Below are 16,601 nucleotides of genomic sequence, written 5' to 3' on the forward strand. Positions count from 1 at the left end.
CTCCCTCTCTCTCTGCCCCTCCCCCGTTCATGCTCTGTCTGTCTCTCTCTGTCCCCAAAAAAATAAACATTGAAAAAAAATACTAACAAAAAAAGAAAATACAATAGGGTATAAGAGATCTTTCGTTTTTTACGATAGCAGCAAAACTATTAAGTATCTAGGAATTAACCTATAAAAAATGTAATACCAAACAAAATTTCCTCCTCCTTCACCCTCACCTTATCTTTTGATGAGGACAGTGATGGTTTCTCAATTGTATGAGCTAATGCCTGTGAAGCACTGAGCACAGATCTCACATATATCAAGCACAGATTAAATGGGATCAATTCTGATAGTTCGGTAGACCACCCTGGGGTGCCCGGGTGGCTCAGTTGGTTAAGTGTCCGACTCTTGATTTCACCTCAGGTCATGATCTCACGGTCATGAGAATGAACCCCATGTCAGGCTCTGCTGAGCGTTGGAGTCTGCTTAAGATTCTCTGTCTCTCCCCCACTTGTGCACATGCATGCTTTCTCTCTCTCTCAAAAATAAATAAATAAATAAATAAATAAATAAATAAATAAATAAATAAAATAGACCACGCTATGATGTGGCCTCTTGCACTTTAACTTTGTTGGGGGCTTCTAAAAGGTTGGGGGTACTGTGAATGTTAATAGAATTAACAATATGCTCTTTATTCATCATGTGGTGTGTGTGTGTGTGTGTGTGTGCGTGTTCTATTTACAAAAGGAGAAAGCAGGACCTGGAAGGAGTCTCCCCCATGGTGCATAGCAGGTTAGTGGCTGAGTCAGGACTAGAACCTGGGGTGGGGCACAGGAACGGGCAAGGAAAAAAGATAGGAAGGAGGAGGGAAAGAGAGAGAAGGAAAGGAAAATAGGGAGGTGCTGAGGAGGTAGCTCCATTTGTCTCTGCCTGCTGGCTCACTTGTGACAGAAACAGAGCTCCTGTTCTCCCTCCCTCACGCTCACCTGAGTGTCCTCTTCTTGGGGGGGCTTACTTGTCAGCCTTCGTGACACTGTTTCATTTTCCCAATCTAGTGGCATCCTTTGGCCTGCTGGGCACTTCCAATTCTGACTGCATCTCTCTGCATTCTCATGGAAGGCCACAAGTCCCTAAGTGGTCCTAAATACATTGTCAGTCCTGGGAAGTTTCAACCAGGAGAATCCCTCGAGTTCAGTGAGGGATGAGGCTTCCCCAGGCCAGTCCCTGGTGAGACACTGAGCCCCAGCAGAACAGGGTCATCAGTGGGGGTGGAGTGGCTCCCAAACCTGGGGACAGATGGCCAAGCATCTCAAGGCCATGGGAGGGGTTCCACCCTGCTGCTGTAGACATCCCCAGTGTCCATTTCACCTGCCCTGCCAGCTGCATCTCTACTCACAGGAAGTAAAGAACACCCTTTTGGGGTAAGGGTTGAAGACTCCTCGAAGGAAAACATTGCATCCCTGTTGAGGGCACAGAATCCCACATGGAGAATAGATACGTTACCTCCCATGATCCTGGGGACAACCACTCACTGGTGAGGCAGGAGATAGACCAGAAAGTGAAAAAGAGTGTTGGTTTCCCTTCAGAGTTCTGCATTCTGTGTTGTGTAATCTTCATACTAACTCTACAAGGTGGACATTACTGGTTCTGGCTGGCTCTGATAGGTAAAGTGGGCAAGGAAATTTAGTGAGTGTTTGGGGCAGGTGGTGATGGACACAGTCCTCGGACTTAGAGACATCTGATTGCAAAACTAGCTCTGCTAATATCTCAGGATGCGTCCTGCTGCAATCACGTGGAAGGGAATAGCATTAGAATTATTATCTTAAAGAGAATACAAAACCTGGGGGGCAGCCTGCTGCCACAGATACAATGGCAGAATCTTGCAGTGGTGACCCAGAGACCACACTGGGAGGACCCTCAAGAAGAGATCTGGCCTGGTCCCAGTCTTCAGGCTACCGACTCTCTGTAGGCAATGGGTCATCTGGTCTTGTCTCCAAGTTCTCCTTCCAGGTTCTCCTGGTTCTCCTGGTTCCAGGTCCTCCAAGTTCTCCTCTCTAGTTCTCTTGTATATGTGTTCCAGGTTGTGAATGCTTAAGCCCATGAGCTCCCTGGAAAATCCCTTCTTCATCCCAGCCCGTGTCCCCCACGTTCCAACCATCATCACCCTTTGAGATGTGGACCTTGGCTCATGGCATGCCTGCTGACCCTAACTTCAGGCCAGACAGCTGCAGTCCCCGCACTGAACTCCTCCTTTGAGGCTAGGGCCAACTTCCTCAGGAGGTGGGGATGGAAATATCTTAGTGGAATGGTGATTGGTGGCAGGCAGACGTGCCACCGGGCTCAGGGGATAACCCTCGGTTGGAAGGGATTGTGCCCAGGGGAGCCAGATCTGGATTCTGTTAAAAGTCATCATCTGCAGTGTATGATTTCCTCATCCTGACTCTTGGGACACGCTCATGAGTGTATGGTGGGTGTGTGTGTGCTCATGGTGGGTGTGTATATGTGTTGCTGTATATAGTGAGATCTCTTACTCACTCATGCCCCTGCCCCACTGTGATTGCTCATTTCTGTGTCTGTTATTCTTCCACTAGACTGTTACCTTGTAAGAAATGAGTCCAATCCATCAGTGCATTTCTAGAGCCCTGCCTAGAGTTGGGCACATTGTAGGTGTCTAATGAATGTTTGATGAATGAATGAATGAATGAATGAGTGAGTGACTCAGCGTTATGGTTATGAGTGCTGACCATGGGCTCCTGCTGCTGGGTGGGAATCCCAGTTCCTACTCTTACTAGTCTTCCTGTGCCTTCTTTTCTCCTCTGTAAAGTGGGGCTAAATAGTGTCTGCCTCAGGGGATTGTTTTGAGGGCTCAAGGAGTCAATATATGGAAAGCATTTAAAATGGTACATGACACATGGTAAGTGGCATAGTAAATATTCATTGTAATTATTATGATTATGATTATGATTATTTGGTCATTTGTTCCATCATCACTCATCTTCTTTCCCCATAAAAATGTCCTCTCGTGCCTTTTCTGTGCCAGACCTTAGGCTGGGCACAGGAGTCACAGATATCAATCAGACAGCCCTTGTCCTCATATGGCCAGGGATCAGGGGAGACAAACACAGATATCAGAAGTTGTGTCCCCAGGGAGGGATGCCCAGCGCTCAGCAGGGCAGGGCTCAGGGTCAGCAGACAGAGCCCCCGGCCTGGGTCAGACAAGCCTCTCCTCTCGGAACTCACTGAGGACGTGGTAGCTCTAGGCAGAGGCACCCACATAAATGAGAGCTGGACCTGGGGGGGCCCTTGGGATCTGGGGGCCTCTCCTCAGCCTCCACGGACAGCTGAGCCCCCAAATCCGGGGCCTTTGATTCTTCATTGACTAATGCGGCATTTCATTGAACAGAAGCTTCCTGTTAAATAAAAACAGATGAGGTTTTAAAAATAATTCTAATTGATTCCATCCCTAGAGTTCAAATCGGTGGCTCTCTGACCCAGCCAAGAGAAGAGTCTTATGTGCGCAGGCACAGGTGTGTCCACGTGTGTGTGCATGTGTGTGCGCCTGTGCGCGTGCGGGTATGTGTGGACAGATGACAACAGTGGGCACCTTTTAAACACCTGCCACGTGCCTGTGGAGGTGCTGGGAATCTTCCCTACTTGATCGCATTCGGTCACTGCACCACCTCTAGGGGGTACGGGCTACGGTCAGCAGCATTTCAAAGTCCAGAGGTTAGAACCCAGAGAAGTCAGGATACTTGCTCAAGATCAGGAAGCTGTAAGTGGTGGAAGGAGGGCTCGGCCTTGCTCCTTTCTGACTTCAAAGCAACACACAGTGAGGAATTATGACACGGGCGAGACCAGAAAGCCAGAGAATCACTGGGCTTGTTTGATGAGGCAAGGGACCTGAGAGGCGTATGATAACAGCAGAGACAATGCTGGACACTATCTAGGGACCCCACCTGCCACATGCCAGGTGCTGTCACTGGTGATTTACGGGTGTCAGGCCCTCACACTATGTCAGGAAGGAAAGTACTACTATTCTTATTTTTCAGATAGGGAAACTGAGGTTCAGAAAGACTTAAAGAATCCTCCAAAGTCACATCACTAATAAATGTTTCTGACTCCCCAACCCTTGTTTCTTTGTGGATATTACATGTGCTATCTGCACATGCTTGTGTAGCAGCGAGGTGTGGGATGTGGCTGTTTCTTCACCATATTGCATTTCATTCTCACGCTGTGAGGCGTGAGCTGCTTCATTCGTTCGTCTGTTGGGTCACAACACCTGCTCTGGCCTGGCCTGTTGTAGGTGCTGGGACACCTGCCCGCAGGAAGTCAGAGCAGAGAATAAGACACGCGAGGTCTCTGCTGGCTAGGGGCTGTGTGCAGTGACAGACAACGAGCCCTTCAGTTAAGACACCAGGGGAGCCCCAAATGGTTGGGAGTGGCTCTTTTGGTAGGAAGGGGGAAGCATTAACAAAGATAAAAGCCAACCACTGTGGTGGTGTCCTCAGGAAGAACATTCAAAGCAGAGGCAGTAACTCCTGCAGAGGTCCTGATGGTGGAACAGTCTTGGTGCATTTGAGGACCAGAAACTGTGGGTGGGGGGGAGGGGCAGGCAAGGAGATGAGGTCGGGGCAGGGCAGGTGCCTGGGTTAACTAGGGCCTGGTAGACCAGCACAAGGAGATTGGATTATATTTTCCTTGCAGTGGGGGCCACTAGGAGGTTTTAAGCAAGGGTGTGGCTTGGGCAGACTATGGAGAAGAGAGCGTGGGGGAGGAGGTGGGACAATGTGGCACCAGGGGGCCTTTATGGGGGAGCTCCCGCAGAGTGGAGAAGCAACTTGGATGAGATGCCAGCAGCAGAGGGGCCGGGAGGTGGACAGTTTGGAATATGTTTCTGAGGAATGAAGCTTCCTGATGGGTCAGATTAGGGGGGTGAGGGACAGAGGAATCAAAGACGATCCTTAGCAGCTGGGTAAATGGGAATCTTTGCCTGGGATACAGGGAGTCTGGGGAGGAGCGGGATGGTGGGGGGGCGGTCAGTCGAGAGTTGAGCAGGGACGTGGGAGATGCCAGTTAGATGCCCAAGGCGATGTGTTTGGAGTCCTGGCTGTGGATTTAGATTTGGGTGTCATCAGCACATGGACAACATTTGAAGCCCAGAGGCCGGCTGAAATCACCTAAAGGAGAGTGGAGGACAAGCCAACGAGCCCTGGGAAACCAGAGGCACATCTGTGAGTCAGCCACGCTTCTCTGTCGAACCAGCAAGTGCAAGGAGCAGCGTCGTGCGGATCTTTCCCGGCAACCATGGGGAAAGCTCAGGGGCTTCCAGGGGGATCCTCTGTGTTATTTCTATTAACTCCTAATGACAGGGACCGCTGTCCACCGAGCCTCAGTTTATTTATCTGTAAAATAGAACAGTAATGTTCACCAGGGAAAGGGATGAGTTAATGATTGTGAGAACGATCCAAGCACGAGGGGTGGTACTGCTGCTCTGGGTGTCCTGAGGAGGGAAGATGTTCAGATATTTGGGTGTTCTGGTTCAAAACTGGTTTCTCTCAAGATTCTGATAGACCTTGCCAGCTGCCGATCCCAGCCACCTTCAAACCCATCCTTAGGTGGCCTCCTCTCGAGACTCTCCGTGGGCTGCGCCCACGGAGGGAGCAGGAGGGGAGGAGGGACTTAGTGCCCGGATTGGGAGAAGGAGCTAGGCTTGAGCAGCTCAGCTCTCCCTCTCTCAGGGATCAGCCTGCTCACAGAGCACCCCAGCCCCTTATCTGCCAGGTCCACACTCATTTCCATGTGGGTGAGCCAAACCTATAGCTCTGGGGGCCCTCACTTTCTCTCCACTTCTTCGTCTTCCCTCCCAAAGATGGCAGTAAGCTGCCTAGGAAGGCACAGCTGGGGTTTCCATAACTCGAGTCCCTGTGGTGCACCTGTACCCGCTCTGTGCGGACCCCGTGATGGGTTCTGGGGAGATGGACAATCCCAGGATACAACTGGGAACAGGTCCAAGAGAAGGATAGGACCTAGACATGGAGTGTGCAACCAGGACCCCTCCCGTGGGCAGGGGTTGGGTAAACAGTGGATGGAGACAGCCAGGAGCACACCAGCCCAGACCGCTCTGGGGGACCCCAGACCCTCACAGCCAAGTTGTGGGGCAGACGTCTCCACCGGTGCCTCCAAGTTAACACAGCCCCACAGAGTCCACCACCTTCTCCACACGCCCGTCGCCCCTTCTGTGGGGAGAGAGCTGTCACGCCTCTCTGCCTCTCCTTCTAGACTGTGGGTGCTGTGAGGGCAGGGAGGACGCCAAAGTCCCACGCGTGTCCTTAGCATGGGGGATAAAGCTCACCGTGGAGCTGGGCCGGCAGAGGAGGGACTGAGTGAAGAGCTGAGCAACAGCCTCTGGGGCTGTGGGATCAGTGGAGAGAGAAGGGGCCATCGGTGGGCGCAAAGTGGGGGTGCTGTCCATGTTGGGCCCAGCCCCGATGGGTGAGGCCCCTGCAAACGACCCTGGGGCTTTCTGGGAAGTGTGGGAGCACTGCGTGCCTGGTTACCCCTAATTCTAGGTCTGGAGTCTGAAACACAGGGGACCGAAGGAGTTGGTTGTTTACATGGGGAAATTGTAAATGGGAAAGATAAACGTTGGAAAATTAGGCACTGACCCATGGGCTCACCACTGGGACAGGGAAATCTGAGCCGAGCTCATGGAAAAACTATAACCAGAGCAGGCTGGGCTGCACCGTCCCAGAAAAGCAGATGGGGGCAGCCATAAAACCTGACCCCTTTGAGTCAACCAGGCCAAGCCACGCACTATTTTTAGATGCCAGTATTATTTTAAAGCATTCCTCCTCCTTGAAATGCCGCCCTTTGCCCTCAAGTGTGGTACAATCAGGGGCAAGTCGCCTAACTTCCCTGGGCCTCCACCTCTACATCTGTGGAATGGGGTTATCTCTCTGCTTCCCTGTCGACCAACATGGGTCTACTCTGGTTAAAGAGAGGGTGCTTTTTGCTGGAACATCTTGGAACTCTGAGATTTTGATTCCTACCTTCATCCTGCATTGGAGGTAAAGGAGAGTGCTCTGGTTCAAGAGAGAGTGCTTTTTGCTGGAACATCCTGGAAATCTGAGATTTTGATTCCTACCTTCATCCTGCATTGGAGATCAAGGAATGTGGGCTTGGAGCTAGCATCCCCGTACTCAAACTTCCTGGGCTGAGTGATGCTGGGCAAGGTCACCTGGCTCAGATGTCCATGGAAGGGGGACGTGGTGGGAGTGAACGGCCTTCTCCAGCCCCAGCTTAATCTACCTAACTCCCTTGCTCGCGCTCCCAGTACGTCCCTGTCTGTGTGCGATGGCTGTCCTGGATGCTTCCTTCTCCCTCCTGGGGCGTGTGCTGGCAGATAAGTGCTGGGCCATGGTGTCCGGCCTGGTGACCTTGAGTGCTTCCCACGGGAGTAGTGCCTGAATGGATCCTGAGAAGAGAACAGGGGTTCGCCGGAGGGGAAATGGGAGGGGGGCATTCTAGGCCAAGGGGCTCCGTGGGCAAGACTTCAGAGCAGAAGTTCATGCAAGTGAATGGAGCACTTTGGCGTTTTGGGCTCACTCGGTGCAAGGTGAGGCGTGGGACTGAAGGTGCTAGAGAAGTGCGTTAGGCCTACAGTAGAGTTTGCACTTACTCTGCCTGAGGGCAGTGGGGAGCCATTGAAGGTTTTTAAGCAGGGGAGTGATAGTGGATTTGCCATCTTCCCTCCCTTTAGGCATCAATCTGGGGCCATTGCAACTTTTTCTCTGGGTGTTTCACAGCCAGTCCAGTGCCCAGAATGCACTTTTATTTGTTCCCATTCCCACGTGGCCTCCGGGTCCTAGTCCTCACCCCCAGTCACCCTGTTCCCTAGGGCAGGCAAGACCTTAAAGGTCATCTGGTCCAAATGCCCATTTAATAGATGGAGAAACTGAGATCCAAAGAAAGGCAGATTTAGGACTGGGGTCTGGGTCTTCTGACTCCCAGCAGGGACTCTGCCCACCCCATGCTCTACCTCTCAGAGCCGGGGGCACACCTGGCACTGTGGGGGAAGATGGCAGGGGCTGCATCTGTGGTCTGTGTGTTCCATGTCACTTCTTGGGATTCGGTCAGTCTCTCGAGAGACCCCTTCACATCCCATCTCCTCCCATCCATTTTAAGGGCAAGTTGCTTGTAAAACAGTCAAACTTAAGTCATTTATAGCAGACGAGTTTGGAGCAGGTTATAAAAATGTGTGGCTGGGGAGGGGTAGGGAAATTATTTTTCTTTTTCCATTTCTCTTTTGACTTTCTCTTCCAAGAGCTAAACCAGAATTATCTGGAGCCTGGTAAACTCTTGAGACACGGACACCAGCAAGGGCCCAGTTGTGGAGAACTGTGGAGAGTGCATATGGCTGGGAAAGACTGGCTCAGAGTGGGCACCTCTGGAGGAGGGGGCTTGGGATGCTGAGCCTGGAATTCTAGATCGGTGGTCTCAGTAGTGTCTCTGAGGAGTTTCTTCTTCTTTTTTTAATGTTTGTTTTTTGAGATGGAGACAGAGTGCAAGCAGGGAAGGGGTAGAGAGACAGGGAAACAAGAATCCAAAGCAGGCTCCAGGCTCTGAGCTGTCAGCACAGAGCCCGACTCGGGGCTCGAACCCATGAACCATGAGATCATGATCTGAGCCGAAGTCGGACACTTAACCAGCTGAGCCACCCAGGTGCTCCAATCTGAGGAGGTTCTTAAGAAGAAAAAGGAGAAGTGGAAGAAATCAAAGAGAAAGCCAGCGGGGGAGATCCAAACAAAGCAGAGTTTGGGAAAGAGAGCCTCGTGGGAGCAGGATGGGGTGGACAGGTGGAGGCAGGGTGGTGGGGGACGGAGCTTCAGGCCCGCTGTGAGCTCTGCAGGGGGCTTTAGGTGCCTCCACCCTCAGTATCTCCATCCCCCCAATTTGGACGCTGCTCCCTGACCTGCCCCATGGCTGTGAAGGTCAAAGGAGATTATGGGGTATCCCAGCACCCTGTGAAAGCCTCCTGAAGAAAGGGATCCATTCTGACTTACCTTTTCTAAAGGACAATTGAGCTTGGTCCTAGGCCCTGGGAGAACCTCAGAGGAGAGCGAGCCCAGCCTGAGCCCATCGTGGGGCTCTAAGCGGGTATCTCGTCCAGTGGTTCTGTCCTGCAGATTCACTGTCCGGGATGGTTACTGACCTACCCACATGGGAGTGTACCGAATTGACAGGCACAGCACTTCTCCGTGTCCGGTCCTGCCTCTGTCCACCATCTGACGAGTCCTTGCCCCGAGCCTAGGAATCAGGCAGGGCAGAGATCATTTATACCGTCATAGGGCAACTTGCCCAAAGCCGGGCAGCTGCTAGGTGGAAGAGGCAGATCTGGAGGACAGCCTTGCAAAGACCAGCTCTGGCCACTAGGACCCTTGGTTCCCTAACAGATGCAGGTGGCCGGTAGCCACAGAGCTGATATCACTTCATAGCACCTGCTAACATTCCCCAGTACCCACTCTGCCCCAGAGCACTGTTCAAAGCTTTTCAAGAGAGCCATTACTCTTGTTTGGTCCTCGTATCAACCCCACCAAGTAGGTGCTGTTATCACCCCCACATTTTATGAGGAAAAGAGGGTAAATAACTTGCCTGGGGTCATACAGCCAGGAAGTGGCAGACCTGGGGTTTGAACCCAGGTAATTTGGCTCTAGAGTCCAGGTCCTTCAACACTAGCTGCATGTAAATTCCCTGGGGACGAGGCCTGGCCGGGGCAGGGTGAGGAGGGATGGAGTTCCTGGAAGAAAGTGGCTTGTGATGACTATCTTATTCTTTCCTGAGATTAGCTTTTGGCAGGGAGGCCAGAAAGCCCCAGGCCTGTGGTGGGAAAGGCAGCCACTCTGAGTTCCAGCATCAGGCTTGCTTAAGGCTCTTGGCACTGGAGGATCTCATGTGTCATGTGCAGTTGACAAGAGCAGGGCACCTCCAGCCGCCCCAGCCTCCCCCAGCTCTGTAAGTGGCACCATCAACCCCCAGTCTTGAGAGCCAGAAACCTGGGCACGGGCCTTTTTGCCTCCCTGTCCCTTCGCTCTCTGGCCCCATGGCTGGTCCCTCTGAGTCTGCTCAGTCCTGTACCAGAACACCTTTTGAATTTTTCCTCCTCTCGCTGCTCCTGCTGCCAGGATTAATAGCCTTCTAGTAGGTCTCCCTGCCTCCCCTCTCACCCCACCTACAATCCATTCTCCTAACAGCTGTTGGAGGGATTTTCTTAGAATATAAATCAAATCACATCATTCTTCAGCTTAAAACTCTGCAATTGCACTTAAATAAAATCCAGATTTCTGGCCATGGCCTAAAAGGGCCTACATGACCTGGCCTCTGTTAACCTCTCCAACTTTGTGCCATTTTGCCCCTCACTCACTGCACCGGCCAGACTGTTCTGCTCCTGATGAACACCAAATGATTTTCGTCCTCGGGGTCTTTGCACATGCTGCTCCCTCTGCCCAGAAGAGTTGTCTCTCATTCTTCCCCAGGTTATCCCCTTCTCCTCAGTGTCACCTTCTCAGAGACAACTTGTCTGGTCACCCCCTTGTTGGTTTCCTTCGTACCATTTGTTACGACTTGGAATTATTTCAGTTACTTGTCCATATTTAACCTTTCCCTCTAGAATGTGAGCTCTGCAGGGAGACAGGGTGTCTCTCTCATTCCCATTTGTATTCCCAGCACCTAGCATTGACCGGCACGTGGAAGGTATACAGTAAGTCTTGTTGGATGAATGAATGAGTGAGTGAATGAAATCCAGACAGCTGAAAGGGAGTCTGGGGAAGCCGAAGGCAAGTAACAGATGCTTCCGCTTGCCCATCCCTCCGCTCACAGATGGCTCCTCTGTTGTGGTTGCCTTTCCTCCCTCAAATCTCTTGGGTGACACATTTGCTCATGTTTCCCGAAACCTCCTCCTCACTCCCGACCCAGGTCAGGCTCTCGTGAGCTCATTTAATGTACACGACCAGCCCTTGAGGTAGGTGCTAGATCCTTCCCATTTCACAGGTGGGAAGAGAAGAAGGGTCAAGTCATTTACCCAAGGCCAGTGCTAGAAAGTGGAGGAGTCAGAGCTCAACTCTAGGCAATGAGTGTGGGGCCAGAGCCCATGCTCCGCAAGGATAAGCATTTGGACGGGGCTCTCCCACCTGTGGTACTGTTCAGTGACTCGGCGTCTCATCTCGTTGTATTTCCTAAACTTACCGGATTCATAAGAATTACCCAGAGCGCCTAACATTAATACAGATTCCCAAGTCCCTTGCCCAGAGGGTCCATCTCAATAGGGATCCAAGAGGTAGGGATTCAAGAATCTGTATTTTGAACACTTGCCAGATTCTGATCCTGAAGATCAGGCAAGTCTGGAATATACTGGCCTGCAAGATAAACCCACAACTACTCAGTCTAGCCTGCAGGGCCTTGTATGTAGCGGCCCCTATCCATTCCTCTGGCTTTATCGATCCATGACACCCCCCGGGGCCAACCCTCCATTCTGTCTAAACCAGTCTACCGACTGATGGCTGACAAGTCTGTGCCCTTCTCCACTGCACCACTGCAGTGCCCCTCCACCTCCCCTCTGCCATCTCCCCCTCCTTCCCAGCTGGTCCTGACCACACTGGCCCCTTCTGCCGACATGTCCTGCTTCCCAGCTTGATGGCAGCCCTAGTGGCAAGGTTGTGCCTATGGCTTAATTGCAGAATTTCAAGCTGGAAGGAATTTGGAAACCTTACCGTCTAACCTTTATTTCACAAATGAGAAAACAGAGTTGCAGCAAGAGGAACGGACCTATCTGAGGTCACAGAGTGTTGTGGCAGAGCTAGCATTAGGTGGATGTAGGGACTCCCACTTAGGTCAGTGAATTTTTCAGATTTGCCTCTTGATTCAGTATTTCTAGAAAAATCCATTCTCTGGTCTTGAAAATGTAGGGCAGTCAGTGGACTTCTTAGTCATTCACTCAACCAACACTGAGCTCCAGGAAGGACTGGAGGGTGTCAGGTCTGCCTCTTGAAGGCTCACAGAGGTGGAACCCAGGCGTCAGGAGCCACGGCCATTGTTGTTGCCCCCATCATCACCATCATCGTCTCCTGATAACAGCGTACCCGATGGCTTACTTTATTGAGTGACCACTACAGGCCAGCCCTGGAGTCAAGGCTTACTTCTCGCCATAACCCCGTGAGGCAGGCCTTGTTACCATCCACACATCGGGGCAGTTCCTGCTCTGAGCCTTCAGTCGAATTCCCCGTGTGGGGACCCGTGGAAGAGAGAGGACTTCCTCCTGCTGGCCGGAGCAGGGATAACTTCCGGAAGAGGGGCCGTGAGCTCGCCGTGAAGGATGAATGGTTTAGCCTGGAGGATGTCAGGTGAGGAGGACCTTGCGGGTAGAGAGAAGCCCCGGCAGAGAGAAGGGAGAGGGGGGAGGGGTGTGGAGAAGGGTCCCAGCTCCAGGGCAGGGCCAGGCGTGAAGTCCGCCCGGCTTTCCCTGGGGACAGGACCTCTGGCTGGTTTTCTGGCCGTGGCCATACCAACAACACCCTCAGTGAGGGCTGGTGTGGGTCTGAACTTGGAAGCTGGGGCCCAGGAACCCGGTGAGGCCTGGGAGCAGCAACCCGCCGAGGCACGCTCAGGGACAGCATCCCGCCGCCAGCCCTCCCTGCGATAGACCTGCAGGACTCTCCTCCAGGGCGACCGTGTAAGGTGAGGAAAAGTGGGCGTCCTGGTGGCGGCACACGGAGGCTCCGTGAACACACGGCGATGTGTGTGCAAGTGCAGGCGGCACGGGCCTGTGTGTGGCGCGTCCGTCGTCTGTGAGGCATGGGGTGCGTGTGTGCACGCACGTGTGTTTCTACGGGCCCTGCCGTATGTGTGTCTCTGTGAACGCACGTGTCTCTGAGTCCCGGGAGGCGGGTGAGTGTGTGTGGTATGTGTGAGGGCAGTGGGTGTGGGGCCGTCCCGTGCACATGTGCTCCCCCCGGCTGGTGTTAAACACTCTTTGGCCAGCTCACTAGGTAAACATTCAATAATGTAATTTGGAAACCCCGTTCCCCAGGGCCCCGCTGTGTGGCCAGGCAGCTGGCGGGTGGTGGCCGGATTAAGATATTAGCGCATTAATGCCATATCAAAGCCCAGCACCCTCAGCCTCGGGAGTGCCTGCTGACAGCCCCACAGCGCCCGGGGCTTCGCGGGCCCAGCAGCCCCCGCCGCATCTCTCTCTGAATCACAAGGAGGCCTTGTGCTCACAGCCTGCTCGGGGAGCCGCGGGGCTCCGCAGACATGAGCTCATGCCCGCCGGTCCCTTCGGGAGGCGGTGGGTGGCCTGCCAAACCACCGGGCCTCATCCCCACCATAGGGGCCAGGCCGTGGGAGGAGTGGGAGCTGGTTTTCGGGTCTGAGCTGGTCTTCTGACCTGGGCCTGACATGCAGGCACTGGCGTGTTTGTTGAATGAATGAATGACTGGATCTCTTTCCAGGAACGTCCTTGGAATTCCTCAATAACGTGGGCCAAGTTCCTCTCACGCTGATGTCCTCAGTGCATAGCAGCGCTGGGTACACAGTTGGCGCTCAGCTATCGTGCACTGGATGGATGGATTGCTGACGGAGAGAGGAGGCCTGGATCTGTGCCTTTGATTTGCTTCGAGGCTCCGGGGAGCCTTTTATCTGCCTGGGGACAGCTGGCCCTTGAGAAGTAAACCACGATGCTGGGTCGAGCCTTTAGCACTAGCCTCTGTGGGTGTGGAGGTAGTGGCTGGTTCTGATGCCCTTTCCTGGAGCCTAACGTGAGGAGGGGTCAGAGTATCAATGCGAATGTTTGTCAGAGGAGGCCCTCAGGACCGGCCAGAAGAGGCAGGGACCATGCAGACTCCTCCCCAGGAGAATGGAGGGAAGAACACGGGGTTCAGAAACATGGCTGGGGTGTCCGAGCTGGGTCCGTCTCCAGACAATTTAGCTTGGTCCTCCAATGAACAGCTGTACGAACTGAGGTCGAGAAGAGATGGGACGTGTCCACGGTCACCTCACAGAGCAGTATCGAAGCCAGGACGAGGCCGGTGTCCGAGCACAGGGAATCAGCTGTGACTGGCAGCTGAATGCAGCAGAAAAGGGACTGTATAGGGAAGGGAAGAGGTGAGGGAATGAGGCTGGGGGCTCAGCGTGGGCTAGGACCTCCGGCTCAGGAGTGAAGAAGCATTTTCTGACAGGAGGCTAAACAATGATCAACATTGTCAGTAATAAAAGGTAAGAGTCAGGGGCAACAGGATTAGTTGATAGGAATGGAAACTACCTTTGACGAAGGTCTTGCTGAATGCTGGGTGTTAAGTGATCTACACATTTTGTCTTGTTAAGACCCCATCCTCACAAAAAGCTCAGAAAGGGAGAGTTGTTAGTCCCGTATTACTGCCAAGGACTCAGACTTCTTTACCACTAGATGACACTGTGGTCCCTTGAGGCGGCCTGCGGTACCTGAGCAGAGGCTGGTAGGGCCCTTCAGGGGAGCTGGCGAGGGGTCCTGGCTTTGGGGACCACAGGGAAGGGGGGAGATGGCTTGTGAGTCTAGCGTGCTAATGCTGCAGGTCTCGGACTCCAGGCAATCTCTACTCCTGAGAGTCAGTGTCTGAGGATTTTGTGTTGACTTCTACCAGACGTTGCTCCCCCAGCCTTGAAAGGAGCTGCTGATGAAAGTAACGAGACAGTCCCAGAGGCCCACATCCACTTTCCAGCCCAAGGAGGAGTCAAGTCCAACAGCAAATGAGGGACAGAATGGAAAGGACAGCCTTTCTACTTCTGGGGACGCTTGATTCCTGGAATCTTAGTTTTCTGGAGTTGAGGGTTCCTGGGAAGTTACCAGCTTGAGGGTTACCCACATTGCTGCTTCCATTCATTTCCAGTCCACTCAGCTCAACTCAGCTTAAGTCAATGCCGTGGAACTCAGCTCAGCTCCACGTATCGCAGATCAAACCCAACGGACACAGTCCAACCAAAACAAACTAATGGTCAGACTCTCCAGCTCACCTCAACTCACTGCAGCTCAAATCACAATCCTAGCAGGAGAAGGAGCGTGAGCAAAGATGTGGCAGTGGGGGTGCTTGCACGGGAGACAATGGGGATGGGAACGTGCTGAACAAGTCAGCACAAAGGAACAGGAAAAAGGAACAGGAAAGCGGCACAGATTGGGAGTGCCCCGGGGGCCTCACTGCCACGGCGGCCGTGCCAGGCTGGGGACACAGCTTTGCCCACCTTCTCTACCTGCTGGCGTCTGGATGAGGCTGGGGGTTCCTTGGAAGAGCACAACTCCCCAGAAAGAAGAGAACTTCAGAGCCCTGCCTAGGAGCCACAAAGGGTGGCCACTGCCCACTAGACCCCCAGATGGGCTCTTAGGAAGGCCCTGTGAGGGAAGGCCCAGCTGCAGCCCCTCCCACATAAGCTTTTATGGGGGAAACATTCCTTATAGCTTGGCAGAATCTGGAAGCCAAATTGTCTTCCTTTTCCAGAAGCTCCAGAAAAGAAGGACATAAGTGCCCTAGAGCAAGCTGGGGACGGCCATCCCTCCATGCACGCCTTCCATCTTGGCACGGCTGCTTGATGGCTGTGTGGACTGGTGCAGGGTGCTTTGTCTCTCTGGACCTCAGTCTCCACATTTCTTACATGGAGCTCTCACATGGTATCGTTCATGCCCAGTTAGGCAACTTGAAATCGACACCAAGCACTGTGCGTGGCATCCAACAGCCGATGACCAGATAACAGAGCCTCTTCCTACTTAGCTGCCTATCCAATGGCCAGGCACTGGGCTATGGACAATGACCACACTGGTAAGTTATCCCAGCTCTGCTCCTTACACCAGCGATGTGATCTTGGAAAAATTACTCACTCTCCCCTGGGCTTCAGTTTATACGACATTTATCTCATAGCATTCATCGGACAGTTGACCCCACCTAGCATAGATCCTGGCACCTGGTAAACAGTGAATAAGTGCTTTTGTTATACACACATACACACTTTTATTGTTACTGACCTCCCCTCATCCTAGATGTGACTTGGAAAAAGGAAAAAAATTCATTTTCTTCTGCTCCGGGCCTCAACTTCTCTACCTGTCAAGTGGGTGTGTTCTGTAGCCCTTTGAAGCCCCTTTTTCTCTGATTTTCTAGGTTTTCCAGGTTAGACTGCTCAAGAGTCTCAGGATCAGGTAAAGGCAGGGGGACATGGTGTTGGGGCGATTTCCAGTCTGCTGGGATGAGGCCCGGAGCTCCCCGAAACACAGCCCCTGCAGGGCCCAGGGAGCCCCTTGCCCTCCCTCCCCCCACAAGCGCTGCCATGGGAACAGTGCACACGGATGGACTGACGTGCGCAGCTTGTGATAAATATGCATGAACGGGCTGTGGTCGCGCCCCTTCTCAAGTCCATTTGGGGCACCTCAGTGAGCTAATTGAGGGCAGCCATTGTCCCTGCACTCCCTGCGCCTGGGCCCCATTTTCACATTCAAGTGCCTGGCCTTGGTTTAAAGTGGCCCAGTGGCGGGTGCTATTTATGCAACAAAAGCCCCCTGAGAGGCTGGACAGAGAACTCTGTGGGCCAGCCCATTGCCTGAGCCCTTT

This window comes from Prionailurus bengalensis, chromosome C1 (assembly GCF_016509475.1).
Source record: "Prionailurus bengalensis isolate Pbe53 chromosome C1, Fcat_Pben_1.1_paternal_pri, whole genome shotgun sequence".
Classification (NCBI taxonomy): domain Eukaryota; kingdom Metazoa; phylum Chordata; class Mammalia; order Carnivora; family Felidae; genus Prionailurus; species Prionailurus bengalensis.